The following is a 27196-nucleotide window of genomic DNA, read 5'->3' as shown; positions in this document are numbered from 1 at the left end:
TACTACTTAGTAAATAACCAGTGGTTTTGAAATAGTTTTTGTTACTACTTACTTTAATATCTAAACAAATTAGATGGAGCACTAAGGCTCAGTGGTAGAGCGCTTACCTCTGGTGCGTGGGGCTGTGGTTCGATTCCCGGCAAAGTAGTTTTGTAGTGGACAACATCGTGCTCATGGGTTTTCTCAGGGTACTCCCGTTTCCTCCCACAATTTCATTCCAACAATTCTTCCATCATCATTCACTTACTTTCATCATTATCTCCCTTAGCCTAACAGGCATAATCCTGGGGCGTTAAACTCAAAGATTTCATTTCATTTTTTTTAAACCAATTAAATCATAATTAAATTGAAGGCTTATTCTTTTAGTATGGGAAACATATTGACACCCATGGCCGTAATCAGGTTTGAAGATTTGGTCGGACAGACATCATTTAGAGTCAGGCTCTTAAGTATTCTTTTAATAAACAATGCTGAACAAACTAGACAATCGTGTTTTGGGATTGTAGAAAACGACCGTGAATTATGTTCAAACAAACACAATTATTATTATATTTATTTCTCTGACTATTGGATCTTTACATTACAGTGTTAAACAAAAGAGAATAATTGTTTGTATAATAGTATTCAAGAGTTTTCTCATCATGATTAGTTTTGTAAACAATTCAATTACACTTATTTGGTGTTTATTTCTAAATAATAAGTCCTAATACAATTTCATAAAGTTGTAATTCTTCTTTAGTTTGTATCACTTTACACAATGACAAATCCAAAAAGTGTGTTCTATCGGTGTAGTACCAGTTTTTCACGTTTTTCAAAATTTTCCAAAACCCAAAGAATAATCATTAATATCTGATATTTTAGTCGTCACAAATTACAATTTTATAATGTAGTCAATGTTTATAATTACTGGGCAGTTCGGCGTTTAAACTAATGACATCATAATAAAGTCAAAACCATAATTTTGAATTAAATTGATTTTGAGTTTAACGTCCCGTTCAGCAGCGAGGCTATGTGAGACGTGGACCTACTGATTAACGTGGAATCCGAACCACATGAACTACCACCGGGAATCAAGCCCAGGTTTCTCACGCCAAAAGCAAGTATGCTAACCGTTAGCCACGAAGGAGCTCCACCATAATTTTAGTGGGCGATAAGAAATATCTCGCCAGTGCTTTTACAATAAATAAAATTTTATAAGTATTAAAGAATAGTGGTAAGAGATTTTATAATAGCTCTTTTATTTATGAGATATGAGTATTTTGAAAAAAAAAAGCTAAAGAATAGGTTGGCGGAACCACAAAAGACTCGTAAAATAAACTTTCTTATAAATACATACGCACCTTACTCACCTTTTATAATTGCTATGCTTACGTTCTCCATAAAAACAGAAATTCTCTTTAAGTGATACTTTACACAAGATCACGAAGTGGATTCCAATTTAATTAAAGGCAAAATACTATAAAATAATCCACAAATATTGCCTCAAGTGAGTTTAAAAATTTCTAAACATTAGTGCGAAACCTGGCTCTGCCGTTGCGATCGATTTGCAGGTCTTGAGACGAAAGTAGGAAGGGACTTACGCACATAGTAAGTAAAAACAATTAATATGCCTGTAACTTTCCCCCAAATGGGTGTATCTTAAAACTAACCTCACCATTGTTTTCCTAATTAAATTCTAGCCCGAAATTTTGTATCATATTACCCTATTCCCATTTTGAAAACTTGACCTTAACTCAAAATGGCGGATTTCAAGATGGCTGCCGTCAAGGTCATACCTACCATACGACTTCATTCCAGGACTTATATGTATCCACATGGTTGTTCTTCACTTTTCTTCATTAACGTTCCGTTTACAAAGGGTAGTAAGGGACTTCTGTAGTAATCTCTAATAACCACATCACAACTCTTAAAAATTATTAAAAAAAAAGAAAATAGAAAACATGCACCATGGCAAAAAATTGTCATCACAAGTAATGCATACATGCCTTCTATCAGCAAAAAAGTTTCATTGAAATTGGAGTCTGACATTTGAGTGATGTCCCTTATGGGATGTGATTGAACGTGACGTCAGAACGCATCGCCCCCCTTCCCGGAATTTACGGGAATTAGGTGACCTGAGTGTGCACATGTGGTGTTAGCTCTCTCCAGCGACCTCTCAAGGATCATTGAGTGTATGCCAAGACATGTCGCCGTTTTTATCCATGCCAAAAGTCGACATACTGACAATTAGGTAGGTAGTCAAAATGGTCTGGTTGATATGTGCGTATATTTTAACTCGTACATTTTGTCTCGACTCGAATTCGAGTCGAGTCGAGACAGAGACTGTCGAGTCGAGACACGAGTCGACACAGAAACATATTTTCGAGTCGAGACACGAGCCGAGACAACATTTTCTCGAGTCGAGTCGAGACAGGCTTAAATCTCGATTCGACTCGACTCGAGACAGGCTTAAATCTCGACTCGACTCGACTCGTGTGCATCCCTAGTGAACTAATATTTTCCACGATACTCGAAATATATCTCTTCTCGTTTCGTTTCTGTTTCTTGAGATATGTTTCATGTCTCATATTGAATTTGAAAATGTATCGCCGTCATTTCAGGGAATTATTTCCTATTTTGCATTCAAGTGCCGAACATAATCAGACCATACGCAAGATACTGTGTATTGTATAATGAACATGACTTGTGTATACTTATTGATAGTGTTCTGCAGTATACATAAATGATAACATTACATTTGTTCTACATTCTAAACTATTTAGGAAAAGTGTTTTAATGTGCATATTAAAACACATCAAACATATCTATTTTAGAGTATTTTATTTGGAAACTATTACAAATTGTGCACATTGTTCTAATAGCCGATATACTTAATGCGTTAGTACGCTGTGGTTTTAATGTTTGTAGTCGTGAATGCATTGCCCTGTTTGGAACATTAAGGGTCCTTTCGCACAGTAATATTGGCGAATCTATCTCATTATGTATAAGTTTATGTAAAAATCACAAAAGGAAATTAGCTCTTCTTGTTTCAAGAGAATGCGTTGAATATCTTGCTAAGAGCTCAAGATATTTTTCATATCGACGATAAATCTCCGTGTCTTTATATATTTAATAGGGTAAAAATTTTGATTGATTTTTTTTTTCTAATTGGTGTGTATATTTTTGCACTCTAGGATTCCATATTATGGACGCGTATTCCAGTCTAAAACGTATAAATGCAACATATATAATTTTAAGAACATTAGTATTCTTGAATTCACTTCCAAGTCTCATTACAAATCCGAGAATTCTGTAAGCCTAATTTACAATTCGACTTAGGTGAATATCAAATGAGACATTTGATCTTATTGATAAGCCAAGATCAGTTATTTCGTCAGCTCTTTGCAATGGCATGTCTTTAATATGATACCGAAATTCCAAGTGATTTATTTTTCTTGTATAAATATAACCAGGGGTGCCCACAAGGGGGGGCTATGACGCAAACTGCGTCATTGAAATATTTGGGGGGAGTAAAATTCTATATAAATATGTTTGAGGAGGTAGTAGTAGTGGTCCCGTTATATTGCGTCGAGTCAGCAAAAATTTTTGTGACGTCATAGGTCAAAGGTCAATGACCTTAGCCCAGGGTCAATGACCTAGGGGTACTTAGGACCACCCCCTTTAAATTTTGGCAGGGGTACCTTGGCCCACCCCTTAAATTTTGGCAGGGGTACATAGGACCACCCCCCTTAAATTTTGGAAATTGCCAAATCTAAAAATTGGGTGTGGTAGCCTAGGACCACAGTATGTACCTCTATCAGTATTGGGTGTCTATGTCGTTCCCTTTCATGGGTAAAAAATTGCCAAAAATTGAAATTTCGGGGGTTTTTGACCTAATTTATCCCCTTTGATGAGGTATTATTACCCTATATAGTTATATGGGCGTATACAGGGGTCCATTCCCTTTCTTAAGACATGGGTATATTAATGCACCCATTGAGAAATTTGGGAGGGGGTACGTTGACCCACCCCTTAAATTTTGGAAATTGCCCAATTTAAACATTTGGTATTATAGTACAGGACCCTAATATGTATTATGATAAATTTGGATGGTCCACCTCGTTTCCTTTTAGGGGTACCAAATTGCCAAAATATAAACGTAAGCAATACGTTATACCACGTGTTTGGTTTTTGGCTCAATTTATCCCCTTTGATGAGGTGTTATTACCTTATATGGTTATATGGTCATGTATAGGGGTCCATTACCTTTCATAAGACATGGGTATATTAATGCACCCCTTGAAAAATTTGGGAAGGTACCATGGCCCACCCCTTACATTTTGGAAATTGACCAATTTCAACATTGGGTATTATAGTATTGGACCCTAACATGTATTATGATAAATTTGGGTGGTCCACCTCATTCCCTTTTAGGGGTACAAAATTGCCAAAATATAAACGTAAGCAATACGTTGTACCACGTGTTTGGTTTTCGACCTAATTTATCTCCTTGGATGTGGTCCTATTACCTTATATGATTATATGGTCATGTATAGGGGTCCATTCCTTTCATAAGACATAGGTGCACCCCTTGAAATTTTTGGATGGTCCACCCCCTAAATTTTGGCAGGGGTACATAGGACCACCCCCTTAAATTTTGGAAATTGCCAAATCTAAAAATTTGGTATGGTAGCCTAGGACCATAGTATGTACCTCTATCAGTATTGGGTGTCTATGTCGTTCCCTTTTATGGGTAAAAAATTGTCAAAAATTCAAATTTCGGGGTTTTTTGACCTAATTTATCCCCTTGGATGAGGTGTTATTACCTTATATAGTTATATGGGCGTATACAGGGGTCCATTCCCTTTCATAAGATATGGGTATATTTGTGCACTCCTTTAAAAATTTGGGAGGGGTACCTTGGCCCACCCCTTAAATTTTGGAAATTGACCAATTTAAACATTGGGTATTATAGCACAGGACCCTAATATGTATCTTGATAAATTTGGGCGGTCCACCTCATTCCCTTCTAGGGGTACAAAATTGCCAAAACTATAAACGTAAGCAATACGTTATACCACGTGTTTGGTTTTTGGTCGATTTTATTCCCTTTGATGATGTGTTATTATCCTATATAGTTATATGGTCATGTATAGGGGTCCATTACCTTTCATAAGATATGGGTATATTTGTGCACTCCTTTAAAAATTTGGGAGGGGTACTTTGGCCCACCCTTAAATTTTGGAAATTGCCCAATTTAAACATTTGGTATTATAGTACCGGATCCTAACATGTAGTATGATAAATTTGGATGGTCCACCTCGTTTCCTTCTAGGGGTACAAAATTGTCAAAATATAAACGTAAGCAATACGTTGTACCACGTGTTTGGTCTTTTGGCCCAATTTATCCTCTTGGATGAGGTTCTATTACCTTATATGGTTATATGGTTATGTATAGGGGTCTATTCCCTATCATAAGACATAGGTACATTTGTGCACTCCTTTAAAAATTTGGGAGGGGTACTTTGGCCCACCCCTTAAATTTTAGAAATTGCTCATTTTATATATTTGGTATTATAGTACTGGACCCTAACATGTATTATGATAAATTTGGGTGGTCCACCTCGTTCCCTTTTAGGGGTACAAATTGCCAAATTTTAGTACAACCACGTGTTTGGTTTGACCTAAGTTATCCCCTTGGATGAGGTTCTATTACCTTATATGGTTATATGGTTATGTATAGGGGTCTATTCCCTATCATAAGACATAGGTACATTTGTGCACTCCTTTAAAAATTTGGGAGGGGTACTTTGGCCCACCCCTTCAATTTTGGAAATTGCTCAATTTAAGCATTCGGTATCATAGTACATGACCTCAACATGTATCATGATAAATTTGGGTGGTCCATCTTGTTCCCTTTCATGGGTAAAAATTACTAAAATATAAACATAAGCAATATGTTGTACTATGCGTTTGGTTTTTGGCCCAATTTCTTCCCTTTGATGGGGTTCTATTACCTTATATGGTTATATGGTCATGTATATGGGTTCATTTCCTATCATAAGACATGGGTACATTGATGCATCCTTTAAAAATTTGGGAGGGGTATCTTGGCTCATCCACTCGGTTTTAGAAATTGTTTAATATAAGCATTTGGTATCATAGTACAGGACTTCAATATGTACCACTATAAATTTGGATGGTCCACATCGTTCCCTTTCATGGGTAAAGAACTACCAAAAATCGAATTTCGGAGGTTATTGACACCTATTTAGCACGTTATATGGTTTATTACCTTTATATGTTTATGTTCCCTTTTAAATTTGGGAATTATCAAATAACAAAATTCGGTAAACGTTTTCTAGGACCCATTGGTGTTCCTCTTATGGCCAAATATTCAAAATTTAAATGTTATTGACCGGCTTTATTATTGAATAAGTACAGGATTTATTACTTTTTTCATAAGACACAGGTGTATTTGTGTACCAATCTTAAATTTTGGGAGGGAGTACATTTCTTATTGTCATATCAATAATTGGTAAATGTTCTTTGGGTAAATCATTGTGATCACGTGATCAGTTATTGACCTATGATGGGATTAGGAGTCCAGGACATTGGTACATTGAAACTTTGTAGGATAATTTGAGAATGCGTCATTGGTATTGATTATTACAGCCAAATATAAACGTAAGCAAGACGTTGTACCACGTGATTGACCTTGAGTTTTAGAAATCTGATAGCTAACCTTATTGAATCTTATGACTCATAGTCTTAAGGGAATACATGCTACAACACTGGCAAAGTTATTGTTGATGCAATTTGATTGGCTGATCACTATCTTTCGTGCAATCTGATTGGTTGATCACTATCTTTCGTGCAATCTGATTGGTTGATGAGTTTTAAATCTTTGCTGTATTCAGTTTTTAAGTTTTGTTTTACATTTAAAAATCTTGTTTTCGTTCAACATTTTGCACTCAATGATAAATATGATCAAAACCGTTTATTTGTTAATCGAATAGTTAAAAACCGGATAAAGTTTGACGGTTAACCGTGAAACGTAAAAATTTTTTAGTTTGAAATTTTTTTTTGCTTGAAACATTTTGTTTGAAAATTCTTGCTTTCAAATTTTTTGTTTGAATTTTTTGTTTCAGAATTTTGTTTGAAATTTTTTTTGACAACTTTTGTTTCAAAATTTTTTGTTTAAAATTTTTTTGTTTGAAATTTTTTTCGTTTCAAATTTTTGTTTAAAATTTTTTGTTTGAAATTTTTCGTTTCCAAATTTTGTTTGAAATTTTTTGTTTCAAAATTTTGTTTGAAATTTTTTTCGTTTGAAATTTTTTTGTTTGAATGTTTTTCGTTTCAAAATTTTGTTTCAAAGTTTGGTTTGACATTTTTAAAGTTTGTGCACTCATTAGTAAAGAATCGGAACTGTTTAGAACTAAAACCTCTGGCAACATTGTGGTGCAATAGTACACGTCAGAACCTGGGGTTGTACTTGAAATGAAAAAACACAATTCATTGAAATGGATCATTTTATTACACTCCACATACATCCATACCAGATAGTGGTTCTGGATATTGTCGATACAATGTATTTTGAACTTCTTGCACTAGTTTGTCTTTAGCATATAATTTTAATTCCAATTGAAGTCTTTTAAGGTCTAATGCGATATCAATTGGTGGAAACTCAATGTTCATTTGATCACAAATAAACTGTTTATCAATACAGGTATGCACCCACGAACGATGTTGACAACCATCACAATATCTAGATACATGTTGTACAATATGCATAACACATTTTTGAAGGAATATACTTGTTTTGTTACACACTTCCACTGCATGTTTCACACACTGGAATACGCTGATGAATTTGTTCCATTCCGTTTGTGTTAGATACACCATATTGCGAGGGACATGAAATGTACTCTTTTTACGTAACAGCACCATCTTCTCTTCGAGGACTGTACGCAGCACCACTTCATGATTTGAGCCTAATGATTTGACTATGGTCACATTTAGCTCATCGTTCATTTGGTTGATTCGTGCCATTCTTCACAGGTCAGTTGTACACCAAATTGTTCTGCTTTGCCCAATCGAATCACTGGGTCAAATGTTCTAGCACTGATACCAATCATCACATGTTTTGTTTATTGGATAATAGCTTGCGAAGATGAATTCTTTATCGTTAGAAGTACACATCTTTCCTCCTGAAAAGCACTTGCTCAAATGATTTCGTGGGATGACACTGTATTTGCTGGTTTATAGTTATTGCTGACGTCATGTGCAGACGTTTGAATTCATGATTTCATCACAGTTGCTGACCAACCAAATTCATACAACTATGTCTGATGTGCTGACGTTTGAATTCATGATTTTGCTGACGAATCCGGCTGTGTACTAAATTCAAACTGATGACTTCGACCCAAGAGTCTTTTATAGCATAAAGATACAGATCCAGTATTTAAGAAACGCAGCAGTTCTTCTTGTTTTGATGCTTCCATGGGTAAATATCTTGCTGGTAAAATTATATTCTTATCATTTTCAAGCTTTACTACGATTCTTAATCCAAACTTTGGCTAGCTAAGATTCTATAAGGTACATTCTGTTGTAAATCAGTAATCTTGGTAAATGATTTCATCACATCACGTGTGTTTAGAAACTGCAGACAAGTAGCCATGATGATGTTATCATGAATACTAACGCGAACGATAATGCAAACTGATGACGTTTCATTATCATGTTCTGACGTGTACTATTGCACCATGTTCTGACGTGTACTATTGCACCACAATGTTGCCAGAGGTTTTAGTTCTAAACAGTTCCGGTTCTTTACTAATGAGTGCACAAACTTTAAAAATGTCAAACCAAACTTTGAAACAAAATTTTGAAACGAAAAACATTCAAACAAAAAAATTTCAAACGAAAAAAATTTCAAACAAAATTTTGAAACAAAAAAATTTCAAACAAAATTTGGAAACGAAAAATTTCAAACAAAAAATTTTAAACAAAAATTTGAAACGAAAAAAATTTCAAACAAAAAAATTTTAAACAAAAAATTTTGAAACAAAAGTTGTCAAAAAAAATTTCAAACAAAATTCTGAAACAAAAAATTCAAACAAAAAATTTGAAAGCAAGAATTTTCAAACAAAATGTTTCAAGCAAAAAAAAATTTCAAACTAAAAAATTTTTACGTTTCACGGTTAACCGTCAAACTTTATCCGGTTTTTAACTATTCGATTAACAAATAAACGGTTTTGATCATATTTATCATTGAGTGCAAAATGTTGAACGAAAACAAGATTTTTAAATGTAAAACAAAACTTAAAAACTGAATACAGCAAAGATTTAAAACTCATCAACCAATCAGATTGCACGAAAGATAGTGATCAGCCAATCAAATTGCATCAACAATAACTTTGCCAGTGTTGTAGCATGTATTCCCTTAAGACTATGAGTCATAAGATTCAATAAGGTTAGCTATCAGATTTCTAAAACTCAAGGTCAATCACGTGGTACAACGTCTTGCTTACGTTTATATTTGGCTGTAATAATCAATACCAATGACGCATTCTCAAATTATCCTACAAAGTTTCAATGTACCAATGTCCTGGACTCCTAATCCCATCATAGGTCAATAACTGATCACGTGATCACAATGATTTACCCAAAGAACATTTACCAATTATTGATATGACAATAAGAAATGTACTCCCTCCCAAAATTTAAGATTGGTACACAAATACACCTGTGTCTTATGAAAAAAGTAATAAATCCTGTACTTATTCAATAATAAAGCCGGTCAATAACATTTAAATTTTGAATATTTGGCCATAAGAGGAACACCAATGGGTCCTAGAAAACGTTTACCGAATTTTGTTATTTGATAATTCCCAAATTTAAAAGGGAACATAAACATATAAAGGTAATAAACCATATAACGTGCTAAATAGGTGTCAATAACCTCCGAAATTCGATTTTTGGTAGTTCTTTACCCATGAAAGGGAACGATGTGGACCATCCAAATTTATAGTGGTACATATTGAAGTCCTGTACTATGATACCAAATGCTTATATTAAACAATTTCTAAAACCGAGTGGATGAGCCAAGATACCCCTCCCAAATTTTTAAAGGATGCATCAATGTACCCATGTCTTATGATAGGAAATGAACCCATATACATGACCATATAACCATATAAGGTAATAGAACCCCATCAAAGGGAAGAAATTGGGCCAAAAACCAAACGCATAGTACAACATATTGCTTATGTTTATATTTTAGTAATTTTTACCCATGAAAGGGAACAAGATGGACCACCCAAATTTATCATGATACATGTTGAGGTCATGTACTATGATACCGAATGCTTAAATTGAGCAATTTCCAAAATTGAAGGGGTGGGCCAAAGTACCCCTCCCAAATTTTTAAAGGAGTGCACAAATGTACCTATGTCTTATGATAGGGAATAGACCCCTATACATAACCATATAACCATATAAGGTAATAGAACCTCATCCAAGGGGATAACTTAGGTCAAACCAAACACGTGGTTGTACTAAAATTTGGCAATTTGTACCCCTAAAAGGGAACGAGGTGGACCACCCAAATTTATCATAATACATGTTAGGGTCCAGTACTATAATACCAAATATATAAAATGAGCAATTTCTAAAATTTAAGGGGTGGGCCAAAGTACCCCTCCCAAATTTTTAAAGGAGTGCACAAATGTACCTATGTCTTATGATAGGGAATAGACCCCTATACATAACCATATAACCATATAAGGTAATAGAACCTCATCCAAGAGGATAAATTGGGCCAAAAGACCAAACACGTGGTACAACGTATTGCTTACGTTTATATTTTGACAATTTTGTACCCCTAGAAGGAAACGAGGTGGACCATCCAAATTTATCATACTACATGTTAGGATCCGGTACTATAATACCAAATGTTTAAATTGGGCAATTTCCAAAATTTAAGGGTGGGCCAAAGTACCCCTCCCAAATTTTTAAAGGAGTGCACAAATATACCCATATCTTATGAAAGGTAATGGACCCCTATACATGACCATATAACTATATAGGATAATAACACATCATCAAAGGGAATAAAATCGACCAAAAACCAAACACGTGGTATAACGTATTGCTTACGTTTATAGTTTTGGCAATTTTGTACCCCTAGAAGGGAATGAGGTGGACCGCCCAAATTTATCAAGATACATATTAGGGTCCTGTGCTATAATACCCAATGTTTAAATTGGTCAATTTCCAAAATTTAAGGGGTGGGCCAAGGTACCCCTCCCAAATTTTTAAAGGAGTGCACAAATATACCCATATCTTATGAAAGGGAATGGACCCCTGTATACGCCCATATAACTATATAAGGTAATAACACCTCATCCAAGGGGATAAATTAGGTCAAAAAACCCCGAAATTTGAATTTTTGACAATTTTTTACCCATAAAAGGGAACGACATAGACACCCAATACTGATAGAGGTAAATACTATGGTCCTAGGCTACCATACCAAATTTTTAGATTTGGCAATTTCCAAAATTTAAGGGGGTGGTCCTATGTACCCCTGCCAAAATTTAGGGGGTGGACCATCCAAAAATTTCAAGGGGTGCACCTATGTCTTATGAAAGGAATGGACCCCTATACATGACCATATAATCATATAAGGTAATAGGACCACATCCAAGGAGATAAATTAGGTCGAAAACCAAACACGTGGTACAACGTATTGCTTACGTTTATATTTTGGCAATTTTGTACCCCTAAAAGGGAATGAGGTGGACCACCCAAATTTATCATAATACATGTTAGGGTCCAATACTATAATACCCAATGTTGAAATTGGTCAATTTCCAAAATGTAAGGGGTGGGCCATGGTACCTTCCCAAATTTTTCAAGGGGTGCATTAATATACCCATGTCTTATGAAAGGTAATGGACCCCTATACATGACCATATAACCATATAAGGTAATAACACCTCATCAAAGGGGATAAATTGAGCCAAAAACCAAACACGTGGTATAACGTATTGCTTACGTTTATATTTTGGCAATTTGGTACCCCTAAAAGGAAACGAGGTGGACCATCCAAATTTATCATAATACATATTAGGGTCCTGTACTATAATACCAAATGTTTAAATTGGGCAATTTCCAAAATTTAAGGGGTGGGTCAACGTACCCCCTCCCAAATTTCTCAATGGGTGCATTAATATACCCATGTCTTAAGAAAGGGAATGGACCCCTGTATACGCCCATATAACTATATAGGGTAATAATACCTCATCAAAGGGGATAAATTAGGTCAAAAACCCCCGAAATTTCAATTTTTGGCAATTTTTTACCCATGAAAGGGAACGACATAGACACCCAATACTGATAGAGGTACATACTGTGGTCCTAGGCTACCACACCCAATTTTTAGATTTGGCAATTTCCAAAATTTAAGGGGGGTGGTCCTATGTACCCCTGCCAAAATTTAAGGGGTGGGCCAAGGTACCCCTGCCAAAATTTAAAGGGGGTGGTCCTAAGTACCCCTAGGTCATTGACCCTGGGCTAAGGTCATTGACCTTTGACCTATGACGTCACAAAAATTTTTGCTGACTCGACGCAATATAACGGGACCACTACTACTGAGGTGTAAAAATTAATGGAAGAACACATCCAATTTTTTTTCATGGAAGAACACCTACGGATAGACAATTGAGGAGGGTGCGTCATGGACATGAGGGGGGTGGGCACCACTGATATAACGCTGCACTTCTCACTGTTTAGTGGTATCTTATTAATTTTACACCACTTATGAAGTGCATTGATGTCGTTTTGGAAATGAATGCAGTCTCTTTCAGAATGAATGAAATTTTTAAAGTAAGATTTTAAATCATCTGCATATAGCAGTTTTTGTGACTTTATTACTTCAGGCAAATTATATGAGGAACAGCAAAGGTCCTAATTTCGAGCCCTGTGGAACACCCGAATGAACTATAAATCCAGTGCTCAGGACATTTGAAGCGAAGATGATGTCTGCGTTCACGAAGATATGGCGATAAAAATTTACGTAGTGTATGAGAAAAATTAAATGTTACAAGCTTCGCCAGCCGTAAAGATATAAGCTACTGTTTCCCTGTTAGCACATGCCACTTCCGTATATAACTGCTCAAAAATAGATTTATAAAAGTTATAATTCGATTTACTATGTACACTTTAGTGTGGGTTTCCTTACTATACCGAAAATCAATAAGCAATGCAGGATGGTGAGAACTTCAGGTACTAAAGGTTCGGATTCACGTGTCACTTCAAAATAATTTATATTAGCAAGGACTAGATGTTTTCCGACGCTGCAACTGGGTTTTTCGACGTGAGAGCAGCACTAAAGGTCATACACCAGTTCGATGCCGAGTCAGGCCCGTAGCCAGCCCAAAAATGTAGGGGGGTCCCGGCTGAAGTTAGGGGGTGCGATCCAACCATATTATAGTTTATCACCATATTATAGTTCTTTTGCAAGCCTACTGTAAAATTTTAGAGGGCCAGCAAAAATTTAGGGGGGCCCGGCCCCCCCTAGACTCCCCTTGGATATGGGCCTGTGCCAAGTACTATAACACGTTTAAAGTTTAAAATGAAAATGGAGCCTGCTTATAAGCTTGGTAATGATCTTTTGTGATATTTCTTAGGATATGGAATTGGAAAAGAATTAAATTCGTAAGAGAAATAAAATGTATAACACGTTTAGAAGTTGCGAGCTATTTTAATCGTTTTAATAAAATAAATTTTACATATTGAACATCACTTGCACTTTAACCCTTTCACTACCAATGGGACATATGTGTCCCACGATACATTCTCAGAGGATCCGTAGTAATTAACCACATGTTATTGCTATCAATCGATTTTCCACTGGTAAAGAGAAGCCTGCTAATGGTTTAGAGAATTGTTATGAACATTATCAAATAGACTAGTGGAAATGGATGTGTTGATAATGGAACAGACGAAAGTGAAGAGCAAGGTAATAGTGATAAAGCAGTGGTTGCATGTACTGTCATTTGGAAATGGATGCTGAAATTTAAAATATTTGTAATCATAAATACGACCCAACTGTTTTTCTGACAATATGCGTATCATAATTGAAAATACATGATCATTCATGTCAATACCACTGGGACGTATAGGTCCCACGTATAAATATCAGTGGGACACATAATGTCCCACCCTTCCCATGTCGAAATACGAAACGACGGAAAATGTTTGTTTTTATATATTTATACATTTGACAACAATTTAAAGTAACCATATATTAATGTGTCTCACTCCGAAAAAAAAAATGGTAGTGAAAGGGTTAATAATGGGAGGGGAATGAAAATAAAATTACTGCTAATTTGAAATATATTGTACAAACTTTACATGCGAAAAAGTAATAATAGTGCAATTTAAGAATTCAGTAGGCCTAATAAATAAGAAGAATACGAAGATGGTCGAAAAAATACCAAAAAAGTTTTGATAGTAGGTTTATTTTTTGTCTCTTTATATCACTCAGTTACTTGACAGAAAGTTTTTTTTTTACTTTTCTGGTCTAAGAACTGAAGCTAAACTCCTGGCACAAGAAACTCATAGAGGACAAAGACCAAATTGCTGGTTCATGGCCACTGATAATTTTTTGATGGAAGCCGAGGGTTAAAGACTCCTCCCGCGACCATTCTCCGATTGTCCTCAACGTGGCTTATCACTAATAATAATATACTGTAATAACATATTGTGACATAAAAACGAATTTAACTTTGAAATCATAATATAGTAATAGAATACAATTTTCTTTGTGATTGTACATAAATTCCCGGAAAGATTCCCATTTTGGGAATCTTACCGGGAATTACCCATCACTAGCTTTACCCCACCAAGAACGTGCCCGACGAACCTCACTTGAGTGGGAGAGCGCTACAGAGAACGTACTGCGGAGTATAGCCATATATTGAAAATCCTTGTTTTTCTTCAAATATTTCACTAGTTTGCTTTAAAGGGAAGTTCAAACTTACTTCTAGGGTACGGTATTTTTGTAGTCAATATGTGTGAATAGTGAATTTAGAATAAACATAGGGTTAGTACTTTGTTATAATATTTACGCATGCCAGTCAAGAACAAAAAAAAATCAAGATGGCCTGATTTGGGGTAATAGCACTCATGAGCACAAGAGTGCGTGTGATTACCCTATTGGGTGAATAATTTAGAAGTAATATTCTAAACGTTAACCCTAGGGAAACTGGGGTATCATCTATCGAAGGAGGGGAGGATCAAGTTTGCCCGCATTTGTAAAATCCATTTTGAATTCCTACAAATATTTTTTAAAATTTGTTTCATGACTTTTGCTAATAAATAGGAGTATTAAATTTATATTAAATATTACTTAACACTTCCTTCGTCACGTTTGAACACATTTTTAAATTTAATCTACCTGTAGAACCACATTACTCATTATTGCACGAAAAATAAAGAAATAATGGTTCTAAACCGGTAAACCAACTCGGAAAAATATTATGCAATAACAATATTCTATGTTCAGTGTTTCATTCGCTCTTCTTAGAATGTCCAGTTGTTACAACACCGCTGCCTATAAAGAAAGAAATTAATTTTAATTTCTTTATTTTTAGATAGGGCGAAATCTTTATCCAAGGATTACAAAAAAAGCAAAAACTAGACAGACGACCAACCAAAGGCTACATTGGACGCTGAGAAAGGGTGCAGAAAAATCCGAGAAGTTACCAGATCTTCTGGTACACATGAAGCTACTATTAGAACAATATTAAGAAAAGGATTTTTTGGTTGACCAAGAATGGGGAGGAAACGTATATTTACGCAGCAGCATGAAGGAGAAATCAAAATCCATATCATGACATTGTCAAAACTCTTCTATGGCATTTCTTTAATGAAGCTTCGTCGAATTGTCCTTCAATTTGCAACACTAAACAAGTTATCGAACAATTTTTGTACACAAACTAAGATGGCTGGTAGAGATTGGTCTGAAGCATTTTTGAAACGCAATCCACAAGTAAGCATCAGAAAACCAGAAACAACATCTCTACTGAAAACTACGGGTTCAACAGAAACGCAGTGAACATTTTGTTTTTATAACTACAGAAAACTTTTGGACAAACACCACTTCCTTCCTTCTAGGATTTTTAACATGGATGAAACGAGAATCACGGTAGTTCAAAAACATCAGAGAATTCTTGTTCCTAGAGGACGAAAACAAGTTGGAGTAGCAACAAGCCTAGAAAGAGGAGGAAATATTAAAATAATCTGCGCAGTGAGTCCAACTGGAATTTACGTTCCTTCGCTGTTTGTTTCTCCAGGACAAATGAATTAGAAAAGAAACGCGAATGACAACATGAATCATTATACACGTCTTCAAGAAATGGGTGGTCAAATTAAAATACCTTTATGTTCTGATTAAAACACTTTGTAGAAATTACTATACCATCTTTTCAGGATCGCATTCTTCTCATTATGGACAATCATCAAAGCCATACGTCACTTTCTCTTTATGAGTATGCGAAAGCATTATGGACAATCATGCTTTTGTTACCAGCACATTTTATGTAGTGCTAAATTGCACCCTTTAGATGTTTCAGTATTCAGTCTTCCCAAAGGTGCATGCAACGATGCTTGTTATTCATACACCCACTGACGTCCGTATGAACAAATTGAACTTGGTGACATTCTTAAAGATTTTAAAGTGGTGTTTGAGAAAGTGTGCAGCGTTTAAAATGCATCATCAGGTTTTGAAAAGGATTTCCCTATGGATCTAGAATTTTTTATAGATGCTGGTTTTGCTGCAAGTGATCAGTGCTGTAGTCAGACTGAGGAAAATATGAGCGAATACTTTGCTCATGATTCAATCGACTCGACGAAACAAACATTTAGGGACGTTTCTGAACTTACAGTCGCTGGGCCATCAAGAAAAGTCAGTAATTCCGAAGTATCCTCTGCTATAGTCCCGTTAACAGCAATTTCTCCAATTCCTAGGCAAAAACCATCGTCAATGAAGCAGAGAGGAAGGCACCAAAGCTCAGAAATTCTAACAACAACACGTCGTAAGGCTCTTCTGCAATAAAAAGGAGCGAAAAAAGCAAATACGTTTAGGCTATATCATCATAAGTAAGATTTTAAAAAGAATTAAACTAAGAACTCAACTTGCGTGCTACTAACCACAACTGCAGGGTAATTACACTCAGTGTAAGATTTCAAATTTCTGTCTGCTATTTTGTAACGGAGAGTAGTTATACAACAGCTCCGAGTTATTTCATAGCAAGCATGTGTAGGTATCTAGAGCAATATTCATTAGATTCCTTGGTGCTCTCTCATTGCTGTTCTGAGCAATTAAAAAGAACCGCGTGTCATTACCTCCTTTCCCCTACGACATTACACCATTTCCATTTGCAAAACGTAATATAAATCCAAGATGGCGGAATTTAAGATGGCTCCCGCTGCAGTTTTGGGCAAATCGGGAGATCTTAAGTTGACAAAACCAGAGCACCACACAATATGACGTCACTAAATATGATAGTAAGTTGAGCAGTGTTTGCAACTGATTTGGTGTCAACTTATTAATTTTATACTAGAGTAACAGACCGGTAAAGAAAATATGTTTAAAAATGATTATCTGTTAATGAAGTAATATACTTAAACAGATATTTGTATATTTGTATGAAAACATAGCATTTCCACACGCGATATTTGGTGATGTGCTCCGCGAAATATTTGTTGCCACAAAAAATTTGGAGATCTACAATATATAACGGAGCCGGTAATTGACATAATGATAGGTCTACATCATATTAATATGTGACAGGCCCTTATCCATGGGGTCTAGGGGGCGGGCCCCTCTAAATTTTTACGGTACTGGTCCCCTAAAATTTTCACAGTACGTTTGCAAATGAACTATAACAGGGTTCAAAATTTCGAAATGAGATGCACTCGCCAATCCAAAAATAATGGTCGCCAGTATCTCTCACGTACAAATTGAGATGTCCCCCCCCCAAAAAAAAACGCCGTTTGGTGTGACAAAGAAAGACTTCACATTCCGTGTTTTCTCTCACTCGGTGACAATTATTTTCTTACGAAACAGAAAATGCGCTGCCCTGTGAATTCAGGCAGAAACCATTCCTACTGAACACTGGTTGCCAGCTCTAAATTTCTAGTGGAAAATTTGTACGCTGAGCTATAATATAATGATTAACTATAATACGTTTGGATCGGGACTCCCTCCCAAACTTCTACCGGGCTTCCCCTAGATTTTTGGGATGGCTACCAGCCTAGTATGTGATAAGTGACAGGGCCGTAACTTGAGGAGGGAGAGGGCAAATGCTTCCCCAAGGAAGCTCCCCGCCGTTCGAGGGGACCCATTTTAAGACATTTTCTTACTCCGTATACGATACGAACATGAAATTATAAATGAAGGATCGAATATGTCCACTATATTACATAAACAAAACAACACATAAAAGGTAAATAAAACAAAAATGAGTCGTGAGCCCATTTCAATAAATAGTTTCTATTAGGGGCCCTAGAAGTAATGTTTATTCGTATGGCTTTGATATTTGTCAATATTGCCCCCTTAATTCATTTGTCATGTATGGAACGGGATCAAAGGTGTAACTAACGACCCGGGCCCATAAAGAGTAAGAGAAAGGTGGAAAGAGGGAGCCCAAGATTAGAAAAACAACTTTTTTCTACGAGCACCAAATACGGGTATTAATGCTTACCCCCCCCCCCCCCCTCCTAAGAAAACAATCTAAGTTACTGCGCTGGATAAATGGATGCAGGTGTAGAATACATAAACATAAAAACAGTAATTTATGATTAAAATGAATGACTGCCTGTAAAAGAGGACTGTACTACTAATTTTTAAAAATTATATAACGTTTACTGTACGTAGAAAACGATGGTGCTGTCCTATTTTATGAGTTTGAATTTGCAAAATTTACGAAAGAAGTATGTAATATTTTTACGTATAATTTACGAAAGAAGTATTTCTCGGGTTCTGTAGGATTACGGGGGACCAAAATTACGTAAAAACACAATGTTTATAGGTGGAATGAGTTCATGTTGCGGAAAGATAACTGATATTGATATGTGAGTAATTTGTGAACTGAGTAGACTGGAAATGCCGTGTGCTGAATGGAAAAATTTGCAATTACTATTTGCTATTAATTAGAATGGACAAATATAACGTGCATTGCGGCGTTTTAACCCGACCCGGCGTTCTAACCCGACCTGAGGAAACCTGAAATTTCAATCTTGATACACGTATCAGTGCGCAGCACGAAATGAGATTTTTTTTTAAAAATCCCGGCGTTCTTCCCGCCTTTGATGGGACAAGCCGCAATTATTTTGGCATTAATCAGTGCATTGTTTGTGTATAATCTTGTTCGTTTGTTGAATGTAAAACGCAACTCACACAACCGCTATTATAATATGTGTTTTTTATTGTCCACCAGTACACGAACAAATTCCAGGTATGTCTTAAATTATAATCCACCTTGGCATATTATCTCAGCAGTATTACTGTCAACAGAGCTGCCTTGCTTATGGATACACTGCGCATTAAGTGCTCCAGGGTAGTGACGACATTAAATGACGTCATGTCCTGTTGCTGTGGTTATGTCAACTTAAGAACTCCCGGGCAAATTTCAATTGAACTAACAATTAACAATTAATTTGTAAATTTAATTGTTAATTGCAATTAATAATTGAAGTAAGTAATGGTTAATTGTTAATTGCAGTTGGTCATTAATAATGATAAAATGAAATGAAATCATTGAGTTTTACGTCCCATGATGCCAATTAGGCTAAAGGAGACGGTGATGATGAGTAATGAATGAAATGGTGGAATGAAGAAAGTGGGAGAGCCATGAGAAAACCCACGCACACGGTGTTTGTCCACCACAAAGTTCACTTGGCGGGGGCTGGGATCGAACCTGTGACCCCAAGCACCAGAGGTGAACGCTATACCATTGAGCCACCACGGCCCCTTCATTAATAAGGGAGAATCAATTGCAATTAATCAATCGATTGAAAGTAATTGCAGTGGAAAAGTAATTGCAATTGAATTTAGTCATTCAATTGCAATTGAAATTAATTAGCAAATTAATTAAATTGCAGTTGATTTCCACAGCAATTACTTTCAATTGATCGATCAATTGCAATTAATTTTCACTGATTAATTTTCAACGCTGTAGCTCAGAGAATTCGTGGGGCAATGAAAACCTTAGCCACGACCAATTGACTCACCACCCAGCGTGACTTGCGACCCACCGTGACCCACTCTGATCCACCACCCACCATGAAACACTCTCACACACTGTGACCCACAGACCCACCGAAACCCATTGTCATCAACTCTGACCCATGCTTCACGCCCTCTGCTCTACTGGCTAAAGAGTTTAAACTTGTAATAAAACAAGCCTATGAAATTATCACTCATCGGAGTTTGAATTTCTACGATCAATCGCTCAAGCACCACTCTATTACAATAATGGTGGATCTGACCTTTCTAATATAAATAAAATAAAGAGTTTGTGTCTGTCTGTCTATCTTTGTGCGGCCTGTGGACCAGACGAGTGGACCGAAAGTTTTCAAAATTTGATCACGGGTAGCTTGGTCTAGGCCCTAGAATCAGGACAAAGAGCTTTTTTCAAATTTCGAACTAGGGGGGTCTCAGGGGGCGTTTACAGGGACATGTAAAAGTAATCAAAAATGACCGATATTAGTGTAAAATCCATAGTTTTCGCGGTCGCTGAGATCAATGGTGAAACTCTGATCGCGATGATTCTCAAATTCATCCACCATTGTATGCGGGCCTTGGGTCAAAAGAGGGATCAATTCCGAGATATGTAAAAATAATCGAAAATGACCGGTATTAATGTTGAATACATATTTTTCGGGGTCGCTGAACTCAATGGCGAAACTCAAGACCGCGTTTACTTTCACATTTAGCTCCTATCAGCTAAGGAACTGGAGCATTATAAAAGGGATCACGAGAGATGTAAAAATAATTCACAATGACCGATATTATTGTCAAATTCGTAGTTTTCGCGGTCGCTGAGTTCAATGGTGATACTTACATTAGAGATGATTTTCAAATTTAGCCACAATTGCATGCGGGCCGGGAGTCACCAGGGGTAAAGAATTGCGAGACATGTAAAAATAATGGAAAATGACCAATATGAGTGTCAAATCCATAGTTTTCGCTGTCGCTGAGATGAATGGTGATACTTCCACAGGCGTTAACTTCCAAATACAATCCCCATCGGCTGCGGGTCAGAGGCGTTTTTTTTTTCAATATTGGAACCAGAGGATCATAGGGGCTTTTACCGGGATATGTGAAAAGTAGTAGAAAAATGGCAGATAATAGTGTCACATTCATAGTTTTCGCGATATCGGCTGGGGGCCAGAGGAGGTTTTTTTTTTACAATTCGAACCAAGGGGGTCTCAGAGAGCGTTTACCGGGACATGTAAAAGTAGTAGAAAATTAACAATATTTGTGTCGAATCCATATTTATTGGGGTTGCTCAGATGTATAGTGACACACTAATGGTGTTTACGTTCAAATTCAGCACCCATCGGCCCTCGTAATGAAAACGCATGTACGTTGTTGGATATTATTCACACAAAATATATCTAATTTTAGAAATGTTTCCTAATTGTTCTCCCCTTGTTCAGTTTGTTTGATATTTTATCTGATCCGTGCGAAGAACGGGCATAACTGCTAGTACGAAGTGGTAAAGTGTTTGTCATGGACCAAATTACAATGATTTCAATTATACAGATAAATATTACAGTATAATAATCATTGATAATTATTTTCTTGTTGAATTATAGATACTTTTCACTGCAAAAAAAAAAAATAAATAAATTTCAAAATCCCAAATCTAGTTAAAATAGACCAACGTAAAGGAAAAAGGTATAAAATTTTCCATATAATTAAGCGTACCGTACAAACTTAAAATTTCCATGTAATTAAGCTTACAGTACAAATTTCATGTCTCTTTTTCTCTCAACTTGATTTCCTTGAGCTCTGCACGCTAAACACACACTTCAGCAATAATTATAATCGAAACTGTTTCTCAACTCATATAGATCGTTTTCGATTATTGTTTACAAATCAACTTATTACCAATTTCCCATACGTAGAAAGCCCCCCTTCCATAAAAGACATTTTTTTAAAAAAATGCATGGACACGTTCTTTTTATTTTTACCTCCATAAATTGATGTCGAGTTTCGAGTCGAGACGAGTTTGATAAACGGTTCGCTTGTTCAGTTCGTTTTAACTGGTTTTGAAATCATGATATAATTATACTGGAAAGCTAAAGCCATCAGAAACGTAAGCAGTAATGTGGAATACTTTTAATGGTGCTCACGACACGGGTGCATTTTGTCTCGTACTTTTAGTGTATCTCGAGGGGTATTTTTAGTGCTTCTCATCTCGATAGCGAAACGACTATAGATTCTTGTAACGAGACAGCGTCAAATACCGTGAGCAACGACGTCGTTAACTTGTTTCGCCACCAACGAATTTCGAGATGAATCCTTTTGCATCGTTTTGTGCTATTTTGAACTCCTATTCTCACTTTTTGTGTGTCACCGCAAGTGGGTCAAATGGGCCTACAAATATGGCGGAACAAGTTATTGTTGTTTCGCCAGCAACAAATTTCGAGGTCGTTTCCTTCACATCGTTTTGTGCCGTTTTGTGCGCCTACTTCCATGTTTTGTGCGTCATGTAAAGTGGGTTAAAATGGGTCTCAAATGTGGGACAAAAAGACCCACTGTTCCGCCACCAACGAATTTCGACGTCGCTTCTTTCGCATCGTTCAATGCCAGTTTCTTGCCGTTTTGAGCGCGTACTTTCACGTTTTGTGCGTCACCGGAAGTGGGTCAAAATGGGCTTCCAAGATGGGACGAAAATGACCAAGAGTTCCGCCACTATCGAATTTCGAGGTCTTTAATTTCACACCGCGTACCCTTTTGTGCGCCTGTTTCAACGATCTGTGCGTCACAGGAAGAGGGTCAAAATGGGTCTCAAAGGTGGGATGAAAATGACCCACTGCTCCGCCACTACTGAATTTCGAAGTCATTCCTTTCGCAACTACTAGTGCCTGTTTTGTGCCGTTTCGTGCCCCTATTTCGACGTTTTGTGCGTTACCGTAAGTGTGAGGAAAATGACACTTTGTTCCGCCACTATCGAGTTTCTAGGTCGTTTCTTTAGGATCGTTTAGTGCCTATCCTTTTTAGTTTCCTGTGCCTATTTCTTCGTCTTGTGCGTCACTGGAAGTGAGTTACCCGGGTCTTCAAATTGGGAGTTAAATAACTCACTGTTCCGCTACTATCGAATTTCGAGGTCGTTCCTTTCGCATCGTTTACTGCCTGTCTTGTACGTTTTGTGCGTTAACGGAAGTGGGTCAAAATTGACCTACGAATGTAACGAAACAAGTTAATGCTGTACCGCCACCAACACATTGCGAGGTCGTTTCCTTCAAATCGCCTAGTCCCTGTTTTGTGCGTCTATTTCAACGTTTTCTGCGTCACCGGAAGTGGGTCAAAGTGGGCTTTCAAGATGAGATGAAAATGACCAAGAGTTCCGCCTCTTTCTAATTTTGAGTTCGTTAATTTCACATCCTTTCATGCTTGTTTTGTGCCGTTTTGTGCGCCTATTTCGACGTTTTGTGAATCACTCTAAGAGGGTCAAAATGGGCCTCCAAGGTGGGACGAAAATGACCCACTGCTGCGGCACTATCGAATTTCGTGGTCGCTTCTTTCACATTGATTAGTGCATGTTTTGTACCGTTTCTTCGCATATTTTCACGTTTTTTGCGTCACCGAAAGTGGGTCAAAGAGGACCTACAAATACGTCAGAAAAAGACATATTCATCCCACTTTCAATTCCCATTTTGACCAACTTCTATTGATGTACAAAGCGACACAAATCATGGGAAAAATGTGAAGGAAGCGACCTCGACATTCGATGGTGACGGAACAGGCCATTACACTATACTTGTAGGCCATTTTGACCAATTTTCTTTGTCGCACTAAAGTGGAAATAGGCGCACAAAACGGTACAAAATAAGCACTATACGATGCGAAAGAAACGACCTCCAAATTCGATAGTGGCGGAACAATGGTTCTTTTTTCCTCACACATTGATTGACCATTTTGACACATTTCTAGTGATGCTCGAAACGTGGAAGTAGGTGAAAAGAACAGTATAAAATACACACTAAACGATGTGAAGGAACCGTCCTCCAAATTCGCTGGTGATGGGACAACATTAACTTGTTTCGATAAATTCTTAGGTCCATTTTGACCCACTTCCGATGACGCACAAAACGTACAAAAGAGGCAATAAACGATGCGAAATTAACGACCTCGAAATTCGATAATGGCGGAACAGTGAGCCATTGAACTCACAATTTAAAGTCCCGTTTAACTCACCTCGGGTGATGCACAAAACGAGAAATAGGTGCAGAAAACTTTAAAAAAAAAACACTAAACGATGCGAAATAAATGACCTAGAAATTCGATAATGTCGGAACAGTGGATCATTTTCGTCACACCTTAGAGGTCCATATTGACACACTTCTGGTGACGCACGAAACATGGAAATAGGGACACAAAAAGTCACGAAACATTCAAAAGTTGATTCGAAAGGAAGGACCTCAAAACCCGATAGTGGCGAAGCAGTGGGTCATTTTCGTCCCACCTTCGAGACCTATTTTGACCCTCTTCCAGTCACGCACAAAACATCGAAATAGGCGCACAAAAGGGTACGCGATGTGAAATTAACCACCTTGAAATTTGATAGTGGAGGAACTCTTGGTCATTTTCGTCTCATCTTGGAAGCCCATTTTCGCCCATTTTCCGGTGACTCACAAAACGGGAAAGTACGCGCTCAAAACGGCAAGAAACTGGCACTAAACGATGCGAAAGAAGCGACGTCGAAATTCGTTGGTGGCGGAACAGTGGGTCATTTTTCCCACCTTGGGGACTAATTTTAACCCACTTCCCAAGACGCACAAAACGCGGAAGTGGACGCACAGAAACGGCACAAAACGATGTGAAGGAAACAACCTCGAAATTCATTGGTGGCGGAACAGAAATAACGTGTTCCGCCATATTTGTATGCTCACTTTGGCCCACTTTCGGTGACGCACAAAATGTGCGAATAGGCGCACAAAGCGACACGAAACACGCACTAAAGATGCAAAACAAAATACCTCGAAATTCGTTGGAGGCTGAACAAGCTAATGACGCCGTGAGGACTAATGTAAGTATATACTGTAGTTCTTACCATCAAGGCTGAGAACTGCAAGGTCCAATTTTTTAGCCAAAGCAGAAGCCTAACCAAGATAGTGATGTCAACCGGCTCGGCTCAGTTCAACTGAGCGAACAGCTTGAGCTGGCTTTGTTTTGATGACCCATCGACTGGGCTCAATTGAGCCGATGGCTTGAGCCGACTCGGTAGGGACGAGTCATCGACTCTGCTCGATTGGAGCCAATGGCTGGAACCAGTTCCGTTGAAACGAGTCCATAGGTTGGGTTCGAGTCAGCTCAAGTGAACTGATGGTTCGAACCGGGTAGATTGGGTAAGCAATCAGCTCGGTTCGGTTCAGCTCATGTGAGCCATCAGCTCCAGCAGGCTTGGTTGGGTGAGCTGTTGGCTCGGCTCACTTCTCGGTTCGGCTCGATAAGAGAATGAGCTGTGAGCGAGCCTGCTGAGTCGTTGAAAACCCTAAATCCGGGTCAAACAGTTTTGAACATTATTGGCTAAGTCCTATAACTTTTAATATTTTTTGGCTCGAGCCCGAATACTTACTCCTCCTGAACTCAAACCCAGAACATCGTGACCGATGACCTTCCCTCCTGAAGATTTCTTGACGACCGAGATCGACAGTTAACTAATTTTTAGTATTAAGATACAAACCGCCTATATTCCATGTTTATACACGGTGTTATAATAATAATTAGTTATAGTAGTAGTAGTAGTAAAATTAATAATTATATTGTCTATGTAGGATATTTGAAGAGAGTAGTGCTTGGAACTACATAAAGAATTTAGCTCGAACTGGCTTTTTTGGCTCGACTCGACTCAAAACCCGATCCGAATTCGAGTCGAGTTGGTGGAAATTTTTCGAGCCGTGTTCTTGAGTCGAGTCTAGTTTTAAAGAAAATTCGCTCGAACTCGCTCGTAGCCATCCCTATTGTATGCATGACGGGCATATAGAGTTATTTTTTCAAGAGGTATAGAACGATAAACGTAATATATTTAAAAAAAACACTTACTTTCACGGCTTTCTTCCCAGGGGGTTAACGGATCTTAGTTATACAACATTTCTTATAAGTACTTTATTTGAAATATGTCAAACAGTAACAAGTGGACAACAAAACGTACATACATCTTCTATCCTCAGTTTTAATTCCTGATTTCAATTGCAATTAACAATTACAAGTTTCAATTGTCAATTGCAGTTAACAATTAAATGTTTCAATTGCACCCCTTGTGATTGACAATTAACAATTAAAAGTTTTAATTGCCTGGTGACCATTTAACAATTAACAATTGACGAAAATTTAATTGCAAATTTTATGATTGAATTCAATTGCAATTCAAATTAATTCTCAATTACAAATTGAAATCAATTGCAATTGAAATTAATTGCAATTAATTTTCAGAGCAATTACTTTCAATTGATTGATCAATTGCAATTGATTTCAATTGATTTTGCCCAACACTGCGCCGCTGTCATCATAGACCCTTTACATTTCGCCCACACCTATAGACACCCCTTACCAAACGACATTATGATTCCTCACATCGTTCGATTCTTATATGGGTGTTCCCAGGTTTCTTCATCCTGTAGGCCTATATTGAGAAACTGAAAAGAATTTTTTCCGCAAAGAATTCGCAGAGGTTCCTTCTAAATTTTCGTTACATTTCACAATATAGTTTTACGGCAAAATAATCGAAATTAAAATACTATCTCGTGGTCACATACAGAATAAAATTACAAGAGTTTACAATTATAACTGGAAATTAATGCTGTCACCCATCTCGAAAATGTTAAAAGCACATAAGTTCTAACGTCTGAAAATTTCATTTCTTACCGATAGTATGAAATGTAAATTTCGATAGCGGCGCTCCAAGGGGAT

This window comes from Thermobia domestica, chromosome 3 (assembly GCF_964235325.1).
Source record: "Thermobia domestica chromosome 3, izTheDome1.hap1.1, whole genome shotgun sequence".
Taxonomy (NCBI): domain Eukaryota; kingdom Metazoa; phylum Arthropoda; class Insecta; order Zygentoma; family Lepismatidae; genus Thermobia; species Thermobia domestica.
The sequence above is the reverse complement of the archived record's forward strand: the minus strand, read 5'-3'. Positions refer to the sequence as shown.